Source organism: Lathyrus oleraceus, chromosome 1 (genome assembly GCF_024323335.1).
Source record: "Lathyrus oleraceus cultivar Zhongwan6 chromosome 1, CAAS_Psat_ZW6_1.0, whole genome shotgun sequence".
Lineage (NCBI taxonomy): Eukaryota > Viridiplantae > Streptophyta > Magnoliopsida > Fabales > Fabaceae > Lathyrus > Lathyrus oleraceus.
The window spans coordinates 438,304,953-438,315,997 of NC_066579.1; positions in this window are offsets into that span (position 1 = coordinate 438,304,953).

Here is an 11,045-nt window from a genome sequence, read left to right on the forward strand (position 1 = left end):
AAGTGGAACTCTTAACGCAACAAATCAAAGAGTTAAGAGAACCGTCAAAAGCTAAACAAATAGCTTGTTGTGAACTTTGTAAAGGTGAACATGACACCGGATTTTGTCCACCTCCCGGTTTTGACGAAGTAAACTACATGGCCAATCAACGGGACTATCAACCGAGACAACAACAACCTTATCAACCGCACCCTCTACCACAACAACAACAACAATTCCAAGGGAACCAAGGGTTCCAACCTAGAAGCAACTATTATCATAACCAAGGTTATGGGGGTGGTTCTTCTAGCCGTCAAAACCCTCCCCAAAATCCGTATCAATCTCAACAACCGCCGGTAGTCAATTCTAAATTGGAAGAGACATTGACGCAATTCATGCAAATGTCAATGGCCAATCAAAAGAGTAATGACGCGGCCATAAAAAATCTTGAAACTCAAGTTGGGCAACTTGCCAAGCAACTCGCTGAACAACAAACCGGTCCTTCTTTTTCGGCTAATACGCAAACAAATCCTAAGGAGCATTGTAAGGCGATTATGACGAGAAGTGGGAGGGAGTTGGGTAGTGAGAATGAAAAAAGAGTTGAGAGTGAACAAAGAGAGAAAGAGAAAGAAATTGAGGAGGAAATAGTGGAGGAAAATGTTGATGGTGAAATAGGAGTGTGGAGTGATGAGGAAGTAGTTGAAAAGAATAAAAATAATGGTGAAGTTGAAAAAGAAAAAGGTGTGGAGATTGAGGAAAATAAAAGTGATGAGGTAATAAGGGAGGTAGTGAAGAAGCCTAGATGGAAAAGTGCTAGAATTGCAAAGGGAAAGGAGGTAGTGAGCGCTACTTCGGTCCAAAATCTTCCTTATCCTCATGCTCCTTCCAAAAGGGAGAATGAACGGCATTACGCCCGGTTCATGGATATTTTTAAACAGTTGCAAATCAACATTCCGTTTGCTGAAGCCTTGGAACAAATGCCAAAGTATGCCAAATTCATGAAGGACATACTAACCAAAAAGCGGAGGTATACGGAACCGGAGACCATCGTCCTTGATGCGAGCTGTAGTGCCATTATTCAAAGGACGCTTCCTAAGAAAGAGGTTGATCCGGGAAGAGTTACATTGCCGGTTAAAATTGGTGACGTTTATGTCGGGAAGGGACTTATTGACTTGGGGTCGAGCATTAATCTTATACCTTTGTCAATTATCAAGAGGCTTGGCAACATTGAGATTAAGTCCATCCGAATGACATTGCAATTGGCGGATAAGTCGACGACCCATCCTCATGGCGTAGCCCAAGATGTGTTGGTGAAGGTCGACAAATTCTTTTTCCCGGTGGATTTTATTGTAATTGATATGGAGGAAGATGATGATGCTCCGCTCATATTGGGCCGACCATTCATGAAGACCGCAAGAATGATGATAGATGTTGATGACGGTTTAATGAAGGTGCGTGTTCAAAATGAGGAAGTCACATTTGATCTATTCGAGGCGATGAAGCATTCCAAGGATAGAAATGATAGCTTTCGCATCGATGTGATCGAAGACGCTATTATAGAGGTTTCAAAGCATATTCATGAGATATCTCCTATGGAGTTAGCTCTTGACGACTCATTGGAGGTTTTCACTGTTGAAGAGGAGCTAGCTCTTGAGGAATGCTTAAAGGAACTTGATAGTTTGGAAGACATACAACCGTGGGAAGTAGAGGAAGAAAACTTGAAGAAGGAGGTCATTGACGAGAAAGCGCCAATTGAATTAAAAGAGTTACCTTCGACTTTGAAATATGTGTTTCTAGATGAGACCGAGGCAAAGCCGGTCATCATAAGCAACCTCTTGACAAAAGAAGAAGAAGCCCGTCTAATCATTGTGCTAAAAACCAATCAAGAAGCTATGGGTTGGACTCTTTCCGATCTAAAAGGAATTAGTCCATCCTATTGTATGCACAAGATTTTGATGGAGGAAGATTTTAAGCCGGTGGCTCAACTACAACGCCGCTTAAATCCTACGATGAAGGAGGTTGTAAGAAAGGAAGTGGTGAAGCTATTGGATGCGGGAATGATTTACCCGATCTCGGATAGTCCGTGGGTTAGTCCTGTGCACGTGGTTCCGAAGAAGGGTGGAATGACCGTAATCCGAAATGACAAAGACGAATTGATCCCGACTAAAGTTGCCACGGGGTGGAGAATGTGTATAGATTATAGACGGTTGAATACCGCGACTCGTAAGGACCATTTCCCACTCCCATTTATGGATCAAATGCTTGAAAGACTATCAGGCCAACAATACTATTGTTTTTTGGACGGCTACTCCGGGTACAACCAAATTGCGGTTGACCCGGTTGATCATGAGAAGACGGCTTTCACGTGTCCGTTTGGAGTGTTCGCATACAGAAAAATGCCCTTTGGGCTGTGCAATGCACCGGTGACCTTCCAACGATGTGTCCAAGCCATTTTTGCCGATCTGATAGAGAAAACAATGGAAGTCTTCATGGATGACTTCTCGGTATTTGGTGGGACGTTTAGTCTATGCTTGGCAAATTTGAAGACGGTGTTGGAAAGGTGTGTGAAGACCAATTTGGTGCTAAATTGGGAAAAGTGTCACTTCATGGTGACCGAGGGGATCGTGCTAGGCCACAAAGTCTCTAAAAGGGGGCTTGAAGTGGATAGAGCTAAGGTTGAAGTAATTGAAAAATTACCCCCTCCGGTGAATGTGAAGGGCATCCGTAGCTTTTTGGGGCACGCGGGGTTCTACCGGCGCTTCATCAAGGACTTCTCAAAGGTGGCTAAACCTTTGAGCAATTTGCTCGCCAAAGACCAGGTATTTCTCTTCACCGAAGATTGTTTGCAAGCTTTTAAGGTTTTAAAAGAAAAATTGGTTACCGCTCCAATAATAGTCGCTCCCGATTGGAATGAAAATTTTGAACTAATGTGTGACGCGAGTGACTATGCTGTTGGAGCGGTACTTGGCCAAAGAAAAGACAAAACTTTTCATGCGATACATTATGCGAGTAAGGTTCTTAACGAGGCTCAAATAAATTATGCCACAACGGAAAAAGAACTACTCGCAATAGTGTATGCGCTAGAAAAGTTTAGGTCTTATCTTATAGGGTCTAAAGTCTTTGTGTATACCGACCATGCGGCGATTAAGTATCTGCTAACCAAGTCGGATTCGAAGCAAAGGCTCATCTGTTGGATCCTCTTGTTACAAGAATTCGATGTCGAAATCAAAGACAAGAAGGGGTCGGAAAACTTGGTAGCGGATCATTTATCCCGCTTAGTGAATGTCGAGGTTACCGCATCTGAAAAGGAAATCCGGGAAGAATTTCCTGATGAAAAACTGTTTAAGGTTCAAGTTAGGTCGTGGTTTGCAGACTTTGCAAACCACAAGGCTAGTGGTTTTGTGCCTGCCGACCTAACTTCGAACCAAAAGAGGAAGTTCCTTTCGGATGCGAAGTATTATGTTTGGGATGACCCATACTTGTTTAAGTTGGGTAGCGATAACCTGTTAAGGAGATGCGTAACTGGTGATGAAGCCCAGAGCATCCTTTGGCATTGTCACAACTCGCCTTATGGCGGACATTATAATGGGGTTAGAACGGCCACTAAAATTCTTCAATCGGGATTTTATTGGCCAACTATTTTCAAAGACGCACATATCCATGCGCAAAGTTGTGACAGCTGCCAAAGAAGCGGTGGGATAGGTAAGAGAGATGAGATGCCTCTCCAAAATATCCAAGAAGTGGAAGTGTTTGATTGTTGGGGCATAGATTTCGTAGGACCTTTCCCACCCTCTTATGGGAATGAGTACATGCTTGTTGCTGTTGATTATGTCTCTAAGTGGGTTGAGGCGATTGCCTCACCTCGGGCGGATGCCAAAACGGTGATAAAATTTTTAAAGAAAAACATATTTTCCCGTTTTGGAACCCCCCGAGTGTTGATAAGTGACGGAGGGTCACACTTTTGCAATGCACCTTTGGAAACAATTCTAAATCATTATGGTGTATCGCATAGGGTGACAACTCCGTACCACCCTCAGGCTAACGGGCAAGCGGAGGTCTCTAATCGAGAGATTAAGAGAATCCTAGAAAAAACCGTGTCTAATTCTAAAAAAGAGTGGTCCCAAAAATTGGACGAAGCATTATGGGCCTACCGTACGGCCTTTAAAGCTCCAATTGGCCTAACTCCCTTTCAATTGGTATTTAGTAAAACTTGCCATTTGCCGGTTGAATTGGAACACAAGGCCTTGTGGGCCCTAAAGTTTTTAAATTTTGAACATGAGTTGGCCGGTAACAAAAGGAAAGTACAACTACTTGAGTTGGAGGAGATGCGCAATGCCGCATACCACTCAAGTTGGTTGTACAAGGAAAAAGCAAAGAAGTATCACGACAAGAAGATCCGTAACAAAGAATTTGTGCCCGGACAATTGGTCCTATTGTTCAACTCCCGGTTGAAGTTGTTTCCCGGGAAGTTGAAATCAAAATGGTCAGGGCCATTTCAGGTGAAAGAAGTAAAAGAGTACGGGGCCATTGTCATTGAAGACATGGACGAGAAAGATAGTTGGACCGTGAATGGTCAACGATTGAAAGTGTATCTCGGCGGTCATGTGGATCGCGAGAGTTGTGCTCAGCCGCTCGATGCTCCTCTGTGAGCATCGCACCGTCGAGCTTAGCCGACGTTAAACAAGCGCTAGTTGGGAGGCACCCCAACATTGTAAGTATTTACTGCTTTATGTTTTATGTTGTATTGAGTACACTGTGCTAAACCCATGCTGGATGACTTGCAAGTGCTGCATTTGCCAATGCACTTGCTGTCATGCTCGCTTGCAGCTCGCTAGGCGAGACAGTAGCGAGCATGCTCGCTAGCAGCTCGCTAGGCGAGGCAGCAGCGAGCGCTGCAGTACTGTTTACTATTTAAATCTCAGCAGGGCCATTTTGCCCCAAACCTTCAAAAAAATTTCTGAACGGCTCTGCTGAGGAATTTGTGCTAGGCTTCTCAAACTCTTTCATTTGCATCTTTATCACCAACACTTGTTCGTTTCGGTCGATTGCGAACTCTTCTCACTTCACATTTCCGAATCCGTGTACCTAAGGTTTGCCCTACTACATTTTTCTTTTTGTTTGAACTCTTAATTTCCAAATGTGAATGGCAAATAAGATGAGTGTGGTATGGGAACATTTAGGTTGCATGTGGTATTTTGGAGTTTGCAATTTTTGGAGATTTAGGTTTTCAAATTGGGGATTTAGTGTTACTTTAGGTTTTGCATGCAATTAGGCAATCCCCAATAGCATAGAACGATTAATTTTCATGAGAAATCATTAGGTTCTGATGTGGGAACCATTAGAGTATGGGTATTGGGGGAAAAAACTTTGAAAATGCAGAAAACCCCAAAACCCGTAAGGTTCGCTAGCACTCGCTAGGCGAACCTGGGGCGAGCGTTCGCTGCCACTTCGCTAGGCGAAGCAGCAGCGAGCAAGGCAGTATTTTAAATTATGCTTTGTTGGCTAATCTGTTGTTTGGTGTGTGTTGTTTCTTTGTATATTTTGCAGATGGAGTCAAGGTCTGGAGCTGGTAAGAAAAGAAAGGGAGCAGCTACTTCCCGGACCGTGCCTATTCAATTCGATACCGACAAGTTTGTCGGTCCAAAACAGGCTGCACGGTACATCGCTCTGGAGAAGCGAAAGATACTTCCAGAGAAGCGATTTCTGATCAACCCACAGGGCACTTACAGAACTTTCGCCAGGTTGATAGACGCAAAGAAGTGGGATAGGTTGATAAGTCCCATAGAGCATTACGACATTGCGACAGTGCGGGAGTTTTATGCTAACGCACTGCCCGACGACGACGAGCCCTTTACTTGGGTTTCTAGAGTTGTCGGGCGTGCAATTCCATTTGACCGGGATGCTATCAACCGAATCCTGGGGGAACCGCTCCAGCTGGGAGCTGACCAGAGAGACCAATACCACACCGACCTAAGGCTTCACCGAGATGTCCCTGCCATTACCGCCGACCTGCTTTTACCTGGGAAATCGGTTGAGCCAAACCCATCTGGGGTTCCAGTGAGGTATCACCGGGAGGACATGACTCCCATGGCTCAGATGATACTGCTCTTGGTTTTGACCAACATCCAGCCTAAATCATACACCTTTACTGTGCCGATCCCAGTGGCACATTTGGTCCATTCCATCCTCACAAATGTTGAGATAGATGTGGCGAGGATAATCGCCAATGAGCTGAAGACGGTGGTCGAGAGCGGGCTTAAGTCGGGGGCTCGTGTTAATTGTCCCCTGGCTTTCCCGTGTTTGATCATGAGCTTATGCGTTCAGGCAAGGGTGAGACTTCCGTCTCGTGGGTAGGTTAGGATCCCGGCACCTATCGATGATCGGTATGTGGCTAAATATTGTAGACCAAAGACTACCGGTGGCAATGCGGCCTCAGGAAGTACTCGGGCTTCTGATGGTCCTAGTGCTTCTACTCCCGGGCTTGATCCCTACCTACGAGCGGTGTGTGACTACAGTTTTGAGTGGATGGCGGCATCCTAGAGAGCTATGATTGATATGCACAACAGTATGCAGAGGTTGGAACTGCAAGGTAATGACCCCTCCGGTGCTCGAGCATTGTTGGCGCGTGAGCAGTTTATGCTTAACGCTAATTGGCCTGTGGACAGGCCAGTCTATGGTGAGGGGGTGGACGCTGATGCTGATGATGCTGATGATGATGATGAGGCTACCGGTTCTGAGGCCGGTAGCGAGGAGGAGTCCTGAGCCCTTAGTGGGTTAAGTTTTTGTATTTTTTCAGTTTTTATGTTAATTCTATTTGTATCTTCGGATTTTGTATTTTGACCATGGTGTTGTACTATTGGGGTGTTTTGTCCCCCATGAACAAATTTATATTTTCAGTTAATGTTATTTAGTTATGTTTTAATGTTGTGTGTTTAATAAATTTTTGGTTGATTGAGTGGCAAACCCTTCTAGATTGGTTGCTCCTCAAGAAGTACCCAATGAAGGTGCATCCGAGCTTGGATGGCAATGATAAGAATAAACAAGTGAATGAAGCTAAGGTACATGGTTACCGTCGGCTAGAATTTTAGAATGCATTAGGAACTTTACTCTTTTTGGTAAATTGAATATTGTCTTTTTGCAACATAATTGAATGAATGCTTCATCTAGAACTTAAAACCACAAATTGTGAGGAAACCTCCATTGTTCACTTAAATGCTGGATTCTAATAAGTTTTGTTGATTCATGTGATTCATTATTTGTCTTTTATTATTGTGAAATTGGGGAAGCAATTAGAAATGATCAAGGCACTTGTTTTCTTTCGAGCACAACTACATCCAAAAACAACTTACCTGTGAGCAGAGAGAGTATTTGTTAACCCCTTTGAGCCTAAACAGTTGAATCTCGGCTTGAAATAAAGCGAGATCTCAAAAATCTTTTTTTTACAACCCGGAAAATCTTGATTATTGTTCTTTTGCCGTAAAAAGTTAAGAGCATTCACTTAGGGTGTGGAAGAAATAAGTTGGGGAGAACGAAAAAGAATTGGTAAGTACCACAACTCTTGAAAAAGAAAAGAAAAACCGAGCAAGCATAGAAAAATATATGTATAGAAAATATAGAAAAGAAACATCTGTTTTGTATATTTGATGTGAAAGAAAAGAACAAAAATAGAAAAAAAATGAAAATGAGTGCTTGCTTGGAAGAAAAATAGTGAAAAATAAAAATTGAGTTGTGGAATTTGTGTTGTGAAGGTTTCAAATAAGAAACAAATGAAACAAAGTCGAGTAGTGTGAATAATACTGTGAATGTCTCTTTTGCATCGGCACTTTCGTTTCAATGGCCTTAGAAATGACCCTTGTTTGTTAACCTAACCAAGCTTCAACCGAAAAGCCCTTAGTGATCTTTATGCTTCCACAGTACCATTTTTAATTGTTAGACATTGTATGAATCTATTTGATTTCTACATTATTTGTTAGAGAGTGAGATTAGTAGCAAACTGAGGCTAATGTGTTTTTAAACAAAAAAAGTGAGAGAGAGAGACGTGGTATATGGGAGTGTCGCCAGCTCTATCGATTGGCTAGGTTTTTCTGCCTTTTGCATTGGCCAACTACATAATATATATAGTGAGATATGTAGGGTTTTATTTTTATTCTAATGCCAATATTGCCTTTAATAAAGGTGGCCCACATAAAATAGAAAATGAGGGTAGAAATTAACTAGGAATAATAATCCTGCTGGAGGAAAGACAACTGGGAAATATGCAAAGAAATTTGAACAAGAGGTTCAGACATGACCTGATGACAGGTTGAATATCAAGGTAAGTTTAGTCAACAGGTTCATACATGACCTGAAAACACTGGAAAAAATCAAAGAATTTTATCAATAGGTTCATACATGACTTGACCAGTGGAATAAAGAGTTTCAATAATAGGTTCAAACACGACTTGACAATGCTGGGGGATTCAAAAGGTTCCATAAATAGGTTCAAACATGACCTGACAATACTGGAAAACATACAAAGAAATTTCCATCAACAGGCTCATACATGACCTGACATCATTGGAAAATTCAAAGCGTTTCAACAATAGGTTTAGACATGACTTGACAATATTAGAAAATCCAAGAAATTTTAATCAATAGGTTCATATGTGACCTCAACATTTGGATATTCAAAGAAATTTTCACTCACAGGTTCAAACATGACCTGACGAAACTTGGAAAAAATCAAAGTGAGTTTTATCAACAAGTTCATACATAACCTGACGACACTGGAAAATTCAAAGAAAGTATATCCATGTTAGATGCCCAAAAGTGCTTATTAGAGCTATCATATGTGGGCATCTTTCACTCTTTTTCCTTGCTAAAACTGTCAAAACCACATTTGTTTTACATGGAATACATTACATTGATAAACAAGCTTGGTGCCTTTGATTTGTGTGTTATTGTGCAGGAAAGACATGAACTAATTGAAAATGAAGACACAAGAAAATTGGCAAAGGAACCAAAGAATACAAGCATTTCATCAGCCTGCTCGCTAGGCGAGGCTGTGGCGAAGCATTGGTTCGCTAGGCGAGTTCCAGGCGAACAACTCCAGTAAATTGTCAAATTAATTCGCTAGGCGAGTTCTAGGCGAAGGTGGTAGCGAGTTCATTCTGTTTTGGTGAAAAACGCAGCCAGCACTCACTCGCTAGGCGAAGCTCTAGCGAGTCCCCAGCGAGCATTCCAGTAGCAAAACCTCTCAACCTCGCTGGGGCGAAGGTTGAAGCGTGTCCTTCGCTAGGCGAAGGTATGTTCGCTAGGCGAACATGACAGTTCAGCAGGCCCTGTTTTCTCTGGGCGCAGGGGCCTTTTGTGTACATTTTAGACCCTCGCTAGGCGAGCCATTCTGCTCGCCTAGCGAACATGACTGCCCAGCAGTGGTCTATAAGTAGCAGGTGCCACTTTTGAGCACCATACCTCATTTTTACCAACTTTTTCCACTTTTGTACTTTCTTCTAGATATTTTTGCAGCATTGTTCTTGGGATTTTTATGCCCTAGTTTTCATTTCTCTTCATCTTAGAACCATCTTCTACAAAAAGAAGGTGGATTCCCATCCAACTTCGATTATCCGACTTGGATGTTGATCAACCTTCTTTCCTTACTTGCCGACCAAGCTACCATGAAAATGAGTAGCTAAGTCATCCATTTGTCAAGGTTAGATGTAGGTGATTACTAGCTTTGTGTGTAAATGTAAGGATCCTCATATGTAAACTCTTTAACGGTAAATATATGATGAAAACTTTGTTTCTATTTAAAACTCTTTGTGTTGGTTTATGATCGAGAGATGTTTACCGACTCTTGACCTAGGTTTTCATCCAAACTTGTTTGTTAGCTAGAGATAGTAACGAATGATTTTGTTCACCATAAGGTTGAACCAAAAAGTTGTCATTTTGATAGATTGTGTTCGAGAGAAACAATGGATCAAAATGGCAAAACTCACAATATGTGTTCGAGAGAAACATATTGAGAGGACTTTGTGAAATGATTTATCATCTAAAGGAGTTTATAAGATTGTTGACCGAGCAAATACATGCAAAGTGATCATTGAAACCTAACTTTGACAATATTTCTCATTTAATCAAACCATAACTTTTACCGCAATTTATTACTTTTTATGCAAGATAACTTGATTAAAACCAAAACCCTATTGTTACATTGAGCTAAGATTAATACAACCATCGAACGGCGGTGATATCTTACAATCCCTGTGGATACGATAACAAAAACCCGACACGAAATATACATTTCAACAATCCACAGGTTCATGCATGACCTGACAATTCTGGAGGTTTCACAGAGATTTTAACAACGGTTTCATATGTGACTTGACAACACTAGAAAACCCAAAGAAAACTTCAACAACAGGTTCATACATGACCTAACAATATTGGAAATACATGCAAAGCAAGTTTCATCAATAGGTTCATACATGATCTGTCACTTTAGAATACATCTGATAGTTCTGGAGATTTCTCACAAGATATTCATCCGATAAAAGATTTTGGAGATTCCTAAAAGGGAATTTATGCAAAATAAAGATAAAAGGGAGTCTTCTTATAAGTAGATCATCAACGCAAATGACTACGATGATTCTTTACAAAGAAATCAAATATAACCAACATCATTGGAGTTTTCTAAAACGAAAAACCTCCAAGCTTCTGGGAATTCCTCAAAATGATGAGTCATACATGACTTTCACGGAACCATCAGGAAATACAGGGTAATCAAACTCTCTGTATGTGCTAACAACATTTGGACTTTGACTGTAAGCAATGGGTTACAACCAACTTTTAACTGATTGGTGCCAACAATAATTTGACTTGACCGAGGATATTAGAAAAACAAAAACCGGCTATAATAGAGTTTGCCAGTAATAACTGGACTTGAAATGGTGTTGGAGACAACCAAACATCAGATACAGTTCACGATTGTATTTACAAACGGGGTGACAATGATGCCAACGACAATTGGGTTTAAAATGAGTTCTAGTAACAACTGAGCTTGGAATAATGCCTAGTAACAACTGAAT